The sequence below is a fragment of the Haliaeetus albicilla genome, unplaced genomic scaffold (genome assembly GCF_947461875.1).
Source record: "Haliaeetus albicilla unplaced genomic scaffold, bHalAlb1.1 scaffold_191, whole genome shotgun sequence".
In the NCBI taxonomy this organism is placed as follows: Eukaryota; Metazoa; Chordata; class Aves; order Accipitriformes; family Accipitridae; genus Haliaeetus; species Haliaeetus albicilla.
Genome location: NW_027212459.1, coordinates 10,001 through 20,000, shown reverse-complemented (window position 1 = coordinate 20,000; position 10,000 = coordinate 10,001).

Here is a 10,000-nt window from a genome sequence, read left to right as displayed (position 1 = left end):
GGTAGTACCCGTAACCCTCATCGGTACTCCGGCGTAGCACCGGTACCCCCGCCCGGCGCTCCGGGGTAGTACCCGTACCCCGACCCGGTACTCCGGGGTAGCACCGGTACCCCCGCCCGGCGCTCCGGGGTAGTACCCGTAACCCTCATCGGTACTCCGGCGTAGCACCGGTACCCCCGCCCGGCGCTCCGGGGTAGTACCCGTACCCCAACCCGGTACTCCGGGGTAGCACCGGTACCCCCGCCCGGCGCTCCGGGGTAGTACCCGTAACCCTCATCGGTACTCCGGCGTAGCACCGGTACCCCCGCCCGGCGCTCCGGGGTAGTACCCGTACCCCGACCCGGTACTCCGGGGTAGCACCGGTACCCCCGCCCGGCGCTCCGGGGTAGTACCCATACCCCGACCCGGTACTCCGGGGTAGCACCGGTACCCCCGCCCGGCGCTCCGGGGTAGTACCCATACCCCGACCCGGTACTCCGGGGTAGCACCGGTACCCCCGCCCGGCGCTCCGGGGTAGTACCCGTAACCCTCATCGGTACTCCGGCCTAGCACCGGTACCCCCACCCGGCGCTCCTGGGTAGTACCCGTACCCCGACCCGGTACTCCGGGGTAGCACCGGTACCCCCGCCCGGCGCTCCGGGGTAGTACCCGTACCCCGACCCGGTACTCCGGGGTAGCACCGGTACCCCCGCCCGGCGCTCCGGGGTAGTACCCGTAACCCTCATCGGTACTCCGGCGTAGCACCGGTACCCCCGCCCGGCGCTCCGGGGTAGTACCCGTACCCCGACCCGGTACTCCGGGGTAGCACCGGTACCCCCGCCCGGCGCTCCGGGGTAGTACCCGTAACCCTCATCGGTACTCCGGCGTAGCACCGGTACCCCCGCCCGGCGCTCCGGGGTAGTACCCGTACCCCGACCCGGTACTCCGGGGTAGCACCGGTACCCCCGCCCGGCGCTCCGGGGTAGTACCCATACCCCGACCCGGTACTCCGGGGTAGCACCGGTACCCCCGCCCGGCGCTCCGGGGTAGTACCCATACCCCGACCCGGTACTCCGGGGTAGCACCGGTACCCCCGCCCGGCGCTCCGGGGTAGTACCCGTAACCCTCATCGGTACTCCGGCCTAGCACCGGTACCCCCGCCCGGCGCTCCTGGGTAGTACCCGTACCCCGACCCGGTACTCCGGGGTAGCACCGGTACCCCCGCCCGGCGCTCCGGGGTAGTACCCGTACCCCGACCCGGTACTCCGGGGTAGCACCGGTACCCCCGCCCGGCGCTCCGGGGTAGTACCCGTAACCCTCATCGGTACTCCGGGGTAGCACCGGTACCCCCGCCCGGCGCTCCGGGGTAGTACCCGTACCCCGACCCGGTACTCCGGGGTAGCACCGGTACCCCCGCCCGGCGCTCCGGGGTAGTACCCGTAACCCTCATCGGTACTCCGGCGTAGCACCGGTACCCCCGCCCGGCGCTCCGGGGTAGTACCCGTACCCCGACCCGGTACTCCGGGGTAGCACCGGTACCCCCGCCCGGCGCTCCGGGGTAGTACCCGTAACCCTCATCGGTACTCCGGCGTAGCACCGGTACCCCCGCCCGGCGCTCCGGGGTAGTACCCGTACCCCGACCCGGTACTCCGGGGTAGCACCGGTACCCCCGCCCGGCGCTCCGGGGTAGTACCCATACCCCGACCCGGTACTCCGGGGTAGCACCGGTACCCCCGCCCGGCGCTCCGGGGTAGTACCCATACCCCGACCCGGTACTCCGGGGTAGCACCGGTACCCCCGCCCGGCGCTCCGGGGTAGTACCCGTAACCCTCATCGGTACTCCGGCCTAGCACCGGTACCCCCGCCCGGCGCTCCTGGGTAGTACCCGTACCCCGACCCGGTACTCCGGGGTAGCACCGGTACCCCCGCCCGGCGCTCCGGGGTAGTACCCGTACCCCGACCCGGTACTCCGGGGTAGCACCGGTACCCCCGCCCGGCGCTCCGGGGTAGTACCCGTAACCCTCATCGGTACTCCGGGGTAGCACCGGTACCCCCGCCCGGCGCTCCGGGGTAGTACCCGTAACCCTCATCGGTACTCCGGGGTAGCACCGGTACCCCCGCCCGGCGCTCCGGGGTAGTACCCGTAACCCTCATCGGTACTCCGGGGTACGCCTGCCGTCCCTACGGGCACACGGGGTTAGACCCGCCCTCCCTACCTGACCCGCCCCCCCCCCCCCCCCCCCCCGCCCCGCGCCGGGGTAGGCCCGGTACCCCTACCTCATGTTCCGGGGTAGGCCTGGCGTCCCTACTTGATCCTCCGGGGTAGTATCGGTACCCCTACTGGCGCTCCAGGGTAGACCTGCTGTCCCTAGCTGATCCTCCGGGGGAGGCTTGGCCTCCTTACCTGTGCCTCCGGGTAAACCTGGCCACGCCGCGGGGTCGGCCTGCACTCCCTGGCCGCGTTCCGGGCCGGTCCTGATTGATTTATTAAGACTGCTCCGTGATTCCACTTTTTAAAAATTTATTATGTCTGGCATCTTGTCTTTTACCACGCAGGCGGGCGGGCAGGCAGGCACGCGTCAAAAACGTGAGAGCAACTCGTTACCCGCAGTCGGTGTACTTTATCGGTAACGACTTCTTCGGGGAGAGGCGCCGACGCTGCTCTCTCGTCTCTGGACGAGTCGGTGGCCACCGGGGTACCGCGTAGCACCGTTGGCGTGGGATTCACTCCTAAACGAATACAGAATAATCGATACGCTATGAATCGTCATCGATTTAAGTTATTAACGGTTGACGAGCAAGGCTGGTTTGTATCGTTTATGGATCGTCACCTACCGACTGATTTAACGCTGCGCGGTAATACTCTTTCTGGCAGTCCATTAAATAACAAAACTCATTCGTTCATGCACGCTAGGTGTGCACCCCTTCATTGATAGCCGGAGAAGGAGTACGTACGTACGTACGTACGTACGTACGTACCAGCGGATCGTCGCGGATTGAATGTGACTCGATTAGTAGTAAGAAGTATGATGAACTACCGACTCCTAAAGTTCGATTGCGGCGCTCCTTTAGGACCTTGCGACGCTCTTGGTTAACGTCAGCGTTCTCCGGCCCCTGCGTGATCACGCGTTAATTGTTCATTAGCTCTTACGCCGCGTCAGTCAGTCTTACTCACCTCGTTGTCGCCCTTTGCGATCGAGCGATGCTTACTTGTTAAGCAATTACCGAGGATGACGCGCGCGCGCCTTCCCTAGGCCGGCTCCCGTTCCTCGCCTGGCGCTCGTTCTCGACCGAGTCGTTCGTTACGAACGTGAGCTCGACCCGGCGGACGTTAATTCATTCCGGCAGAAGTCGGCCCGTATCGCCCTGTCGAAAACTATTAATTCACGCCTGAGTCACCCGTGGTTCGTTAATCCTTCCCTACGTTCCTCAGCCGTAGGGCCGGCGCACGTTAGGTTCTCTCAACAATTGGCGGGGAGCGACAGCTTAATCTCTGTCCTAAGCCGGCCCTGCCCCGCCGGCCTCCCTGCAGACCGCCCACCCGCCCCTGTCCCAGACGAGTTCTGTGTTAGGAAGCGCAACGCCCGCACCCCGTGCCTTTTGTATTACCATTTCCTTATCTATTTATTTTCTCGGTCTTTCCTCCCCAGCCCCCACCCCCACCCCCCACCCCCCAACCCCCACCCCCCCTTGCCTTTTTTTAATTCTTTGTCTCGCCGTCAGGGGCCGCGGACCGGGCAGAGGTGGCGGCGGCCCCCGTCCCGTCCCGTCCCGTCCCGTCCCGTCTGCCGTGGCGAGCCCGGCCGGCCCGCCCGCCGAAGGAGGGCGGGCGGCTGCAGAGCCTGGCGGGTGGTGGCCCTGCACCCTGTCGCTCCCGGGCAGGGCCTCTTCTCGATCCACCGACATTCGAGCAAAAGCCGGTTCGTCCCGGTTAGTCCGGCTCTGCCGTGACGGGCGGCCGAGGGGTCGCGCGGCCCTCGCACGTTCCCCGCCCGTCGGTCGTGCCCGGTACCTGATCGGGTCCCTCCCGGCTCGGAGGCGGCGGCGGCGGCTCATCACTGGGCTACCTCCGCGGGGGTCCGGCCTCCCTGGCACCGGGGTCGCGCAAAGCTGCTTTCGGCCGAGGGCGGGGGAGGAGAGCCCCTTCCCCGTCTCCTCGAGACCTGGCCGGAGGGGAGAAAAGCACAGCCCGTCAGCCATCAGCCGGACGCTCCCTTTGCCCACACCTTCCCCCTACCCCGCCGCGTTTTCTCCGGACGGGCCCCCATCCCGAGATAGCCTCTCCAAGGACACGGCCGGCCTCCGAGGGACGGCGGTCTCGCAGGCCTCTGCAGAAAGTCAGTCGGCTGCCTGACACGCGGTCCCTGCGGCCAAGGCCGACTTAGCCGAGCGTCCTCGGAGACGATGAGCTCGCGTGGCCGCCGTGCCGGCTGACCGGCCCACCCCGGGGCCGTTTCCCCCCGCTCCCGTCGCTGAAGGAGCGGGCCCCCCCACCACCACCTAAGGCCGCTGGGACCGTCCTCACCGCTCGAACGCATCCCGCCGGCGACGGAGCCGCTGACGCCCCTCTGTTAGAAGCGCGGCGCGCCTCTCCGGCAGCCCTGGCTGGGGCCCTGGAGGCCCAGGTCTCTGCCCAGGCCGAGGCACGCGGCTGCTGCTTTCCCAGGGACGGGTCCGACCGGGAGCCGAGCGCACCGCCCGTAGGCAGGCACGGGCGCAGGCCGGACGTCGAAGCGGCCGACCACCCGGGCTGTAACAGAGAAAGCGGCGTTAGCCACACCGTTACAAACCTTTCTCATTTCCATCTGCGTGCGCGCCCGCACCCCGCCAAAACAGGCCCCCGGCCCAAACGCCCACCGCCTGCTGCTGCAGCCGCTCACCCGCCCTTAGACGCGCGCGCGCGCGCGCCCCCCCTCCCCCAAACAGGGCCGCCGGCCGAACCTTCCGCCCGCTGCCGCACTCACCCACGTGCGCTCGCGCGCTCCCGAACAGGCCCCCCCCCCCCCCCCCCGCCCGGTCCGAACCACCCGCCCGCCGCCTCGCTCACACACGTGCGCTCACGCGTGCACGCGCACGCACGCACTGCCCCCCCCCCCCCAAACGAGTCCCCGCCCCAAGCCTCCCGCCCGCCACCCCACCCACTCGCACGTGCCTACACACATGCGCGCACCCCCCCGGACCCCCCCCGCAACCGGCCCCCTCAGCCCAAACCCTCCACCCGCTGCCCCGCTCACAGTCGTGCGCTCAAACGCGTGCGCGCGCGCACCCCCCCCCGCCTCCGAAACAGGCCCCCGGGCCGACACCCCCCCCCCCCCGCCCCGCGCCACGCAGTTCGCGCCGAGCCTGGCTGGCCCTGCTCCCCCCTTCCGCCACCAGGCTTGCCGCCCCGGGGATGGAAGGCGGGAGACTTTAGGACCCTGCGGCGTCCCTGCCGGCTCCGTGCCCGGGCGGCAGAGGGGAGCCCCCGGTGCCGTGCCGTCTCTAGACCCCAGCTGCCGAGTACCCTATCCTGCCGCACCCGTGGCCCCGCTCCCGCCCTCCCGCCAGCAGGTTTGCCGCTCCGGGCATGGACGGCGGGAGACTTTAGGACCCTGCGGCGTCCCTGCCGGCTCCGTGCCCGGGCGGCAGAGGGGAGCCACCCGGTGCCGTGCCGTCTCTAAACCCCAGCTGCCGAGTACCCTATCCTGCCGCACCCGTGGCCCCGCTCCCGCCTTTCTTTCTCAGTCAGCCACGCACTCGCCCTGCTGCACTCCTGCCCGCCCCCTCCGCGGGTGGAAAACTAAACGACTGGGGGGGGGGGGGACGGGACGGGACGGGACGGACGGACAGGGACGGGGGACAGAAGTAAAAAAAAAAAAAAAAACAAGTCCAACCGATCCAAACAGAAGTCTTCTCCGAAAAGACACACCATCCCCCCTCGCCAGCCTACCTCTGCGCCAGGCTCCCCGCCTTGCTCGCCAGCCGCTCTCGCCCCCCTCTTTGCTAGCCTCCTTTCCCCTCCGCTGCTGCCGCCACGACTGAGCAGCAGACCGTTAGCCGTGGCGGGAAAAAACACAGTTGCCGGGGGCCCCGTTGCCGGGCTGCAGACCGCCCCACCCAGACACCCGCCCCCCAATCCCCCCACCCCCCCCGTCTCCGGGGCGCCGGAGAGTCTGCGATCGGGTGGGGGCCGGGGGGCCGGGGGCGGCGGGGGGGGGGGGGCTGCACCTACTGGCCTGCAGGTCCGGGACTGCAGCGCGGGGAGGGAGGGGGAGCACAGCCGTGCAGGGGTGCCTGTATCTGTGTGTGCCTGCGTCGCTCTCCGTATGTGTGTGCGCGCGCCTCTGAGCGCGCGTGTGTCGCGGGGGGGGGGGGGGGGGGGGGGGAGGTGGCGGTGCCTGCAGGATCGCAGACATGTATTTTAAAGTATTTATTTTATTCAAAAAAAGTAAAACGCCAAAAAAAAAAAAAAAAAAAAAAGGCGGGGGGGGGGGAATTAAAAACAACACCCCACCCCCAAAAAAAACCTCCAAGACCGCAAAAAACAAAACCAAAAGTCGGCGAGCGCCCAGCAGCGCCGTGGACCCGAACCTGAACCTGGCAAGGGGCGACCAGTCCTGAAGGCACCCAGTGAACAGCGAACTCGCGCCGGGGAGCTGGGCAGTTTGTGCCGGGGGCTGCCGCCTCTGCCCGGTCCCCCGCCGAGAGAATGGGGGGGAGGGAGGGGGCGGCGTCGGCGGAGCGGGGGGGCTGGCTGGTGTGGTGAAGCTGGCAAGTGCCTGGCAGCCACCGGGTCGGAGTAGGTGCGTGCACGTGCATGAGAACGACGAGGGTGGAAGGAGGGGGTCAGAAAACAAAAATTCTTTGAAAAACTGTTTTTTGTTAATATTGTGTTGGTATTTCCTACCGAAATCAATAAAGGTGAAATAACTCTTGCATCAGACAGGACGTTTAAACATGCTCCCTTGTTATAGAAGTGGTTCAAACGTGGGAAGGGGAGGGGGAAAGAAATGCCGTCCAGGAGAAACCGGGACGGGGTGGCCCTTTTATCAGATTTAGCTCAAATCTCAAAAGAAAAAGAAAAAAAAAAAAACACACGGAAAAAACGAAACAAAATCAGGCGCACCTGCCCCCCCCCCCCCCCCCCCCCCAAGGAGCACCGAACGGCCGCCAGGTCTACCCGGCTCCGGAGGCCGGCGCGGCCGCCGGCGGCGCCCGGAGGACGCGGGGTGTCGCCGCCGGAGCGGCCGGTGAAAAGGGCCGCCAGGTCTACCCGGCTCCGCGGCCGGCCGCCAGGTCTACCCGGCTCCGCGGCCGGCCGCCAGGTCTACCCGGCTCCGGAGGCCGGCGCGGCCGCCGGCGGCGCCCGGAGGACGCGGGGTGTCGCCGCCGGAGCGGCCGGTGAAAAGGGCCGCCAGGTCTACCCGGCTCCGCGGCCGGCCGCCAGGTCTACCCGGCTCCGGAGGCCGGCGCGGCCGCCGGCGGCGCCCGGAGGACGCGGGGTGTCGCCGCCGGAGCGGCCGGTGAAAAGGGCCGCCAGGTCTACCCGGCTCCGCGGCCGGCCGCCAGGTCTACCCGGCTCCGGAGGCCGGCGCGGCCGCCGGCGGCGCCCGGAGGACGCGGGGTGTCGCCGCCGGAGCGGCCGGTGAAAAGGGCCGTCAGGTCTACCCGGCTCCGCGGCCGGCCGCCAGGTCTACCCGGCTCCGCGGCCGGCCGCCAGGTCTACCCGGCTCCGGAGGCCGGCGCGGCCGCCGGCGGCGCCCGGAGGACGCGGGGTGTCGCCGCCGGAGCGGCCGGTGAAAAGGGCCGCCAGGTCTACCCGGCTCCGCGGCCGGCCGCCAGGTCTACCCGGCTCCGGAGGCCGGCGCGGCCGCCGGCGGCGCCCGGAGGACGCGGGGTGTCGCCGCCGGAGCGGCCGGTGAAAAGGGCCGCCAGGTCTACCCGGCTCCGCGGCCGGCCGCCAGGTCTACCCGGCTCCGGAGGCCGGCGCGGCCGCCGGCGGCGCCCGGAGGACGCGGGGTGTCGCCGCCGGAGCGGCCGGTGAAAAGGGCCGTCAGGTCTACCCGGCTCCGCGGCCGGCCGCCAGGTCTACCCGGCTCCGCGGCCGGCCGCCAGGTCTACCCGGCTCCGGAGGCCGGCGCGGCCGCCGGCGGCGCCCGGAGGACGCGGGGTGTCGCCGCCGGAGCGGCCGGTGAAAAGGGCCGCCAGGTCTACCCGGCTCCGCGGCCGGCCGCCAGGTCTACCCGGCTCCGGAGGCCGGCGCGGCCGCCGGCGGCGCCCGGAGGACGCGGGGTGTCGCCGCCGGAGCGGCCGGTGAAAAGGGCCGCCAGGTCTACCCGGCTCCGCGGCCGGCCGCCAGGTCTACCCGGCTCCGGAGGCCGGCGCGGCCGCCGGCGGCGCCCGGAGGACGCGGGGTGTCGCCGCCGGAGCGGCCGGTGAAAAGGGCCGCCAGGTCTACCCGGCTCCGCGGCCGGCCGCCAGGTCTACCCGGCTCCGGAGGCCGGCGCGGCCGCCGGCGGCGCCCGGAGGACGCGGGGTGTCGCCGCCGGAGCGGCCGGTGAAAAGGGCCGCCAGGTCTACCCGGCTCCGCGGCCGGCCGCCAGGTCTACCCGGCTCCGCGGCCGGCCGCCAGGTCTACCCGGCTCCGGAGGCCGGCGCGGCCGCCGGCGGCGCCCGGAGGACGCGGGGTGTCGCCGCCGGAGCGGCCGGTGAAAAGGGCTGTCAGGTCTACCCGGCTCCGGCGGGACTTAGTCGCATTTCGGGGGCTGTGAGGTAGACCTGATAGCCCCACCACTTTCTCGGAGCTGGCGAAGGGGTCGCTGTTTTTCGCTGCCTCCAGTTACGTCATCGTAAAAGTCGGTCTCATTGGCAGGTCTCCCCGGTGGGCAGGGACCGCACTCTTGGAGCCGGCCGGGGGCGGGGACGTGATCCTCCGTACTATAGGAGCTGGTGGTGACTGGTGCACGGAGCAGCGCTAGTGAGCGGCTGCAAGGCCTACGGCTCAGCCGGCGAAGTGGGGCGCTGGGCGGCCGTTGTGGTGGTGGTTTCCCTGGTGGTTCGGCTCGTTGTTTCTCCGTTCGGCCTGTTTGTCTCCCGGTGTTTTTCGAGTAAGCCAGCCGGGTGCCTGCGAGGGTCTGGCAGGCTGCGGTGGCTGTTGACCGAGTGGTGCGAGAGGTGCAAAGGTGGATTCCGCAGGGCAAAGCCCGGTGGCCGGTGGTGGCCACCGGCACTCGAACGCTGGAAGACCGGGCGGAGTCGAGCCTGCCTCGGCTTTCCCCCGGCCCCGGAGGGCCCGATGATGGCAAAGGTGAGCGCTGGGATATGCGAGGGCAGCTGCCCGTGAGCGTCCAGCCCGCCGCGGCCGCCGCCGGCTCCTGAGGGCCTGGTGATGGGCGGGCGAGGTGGCGGCACCTCGTCCTTTTTTCTCTGGCCTTAAGCTGGAGCGCGCAGAGCGGCAGCTGGATGCAGACGGCTGGGGGGTCTCGTGCGTGCCGCAGCTTCCCCCAGCCCCCGAGGGCCCGATGATGGCACAGGCGAGAGGCCGCAGCGCCTCGTCCTGTTTTTGCCGGCATGAGCCATGAGTGGGCGGCCTGTGGTGTCCGGCCTGCCCCGGCTTGCCTGGTTGCAGGAGGGCTCGGTGGAAAGGTCTGCAGCGCTGTACCGGGTTAGAGGTGGCGGCACCTCATCGCGTTTTCTCTGGTCTTAAGCCAGAGCCCATGCACGTATTGGGCAGAGCGCAAGCGGCAGCCGGTCCCGTGGCCGGCAGCCGGATGCAGACGGCTGGGGGGTTCTCGTGCATGTGCCGCAGCTTCCCCCAGCCCCCGAGGGCCCGATGATGGCACAGGCGAGAGGCCGCAGCGCCTCGTCCTGTTTTTGCCGGCATGAGCCATGAGTGGGCGGCCTGTGGTGTCCGGCCTGCCCCGGCTTGCCTGGTTGCAGGAGGGCTCGGTGGAAAGGTCTGCAGCGCTGTACCGGGTTAGAGGTGGCGGCACCTCTTCGCGTTTTCTCTGGCCATAAGCTGGAGCCCGCAAAGCGGGAAGAA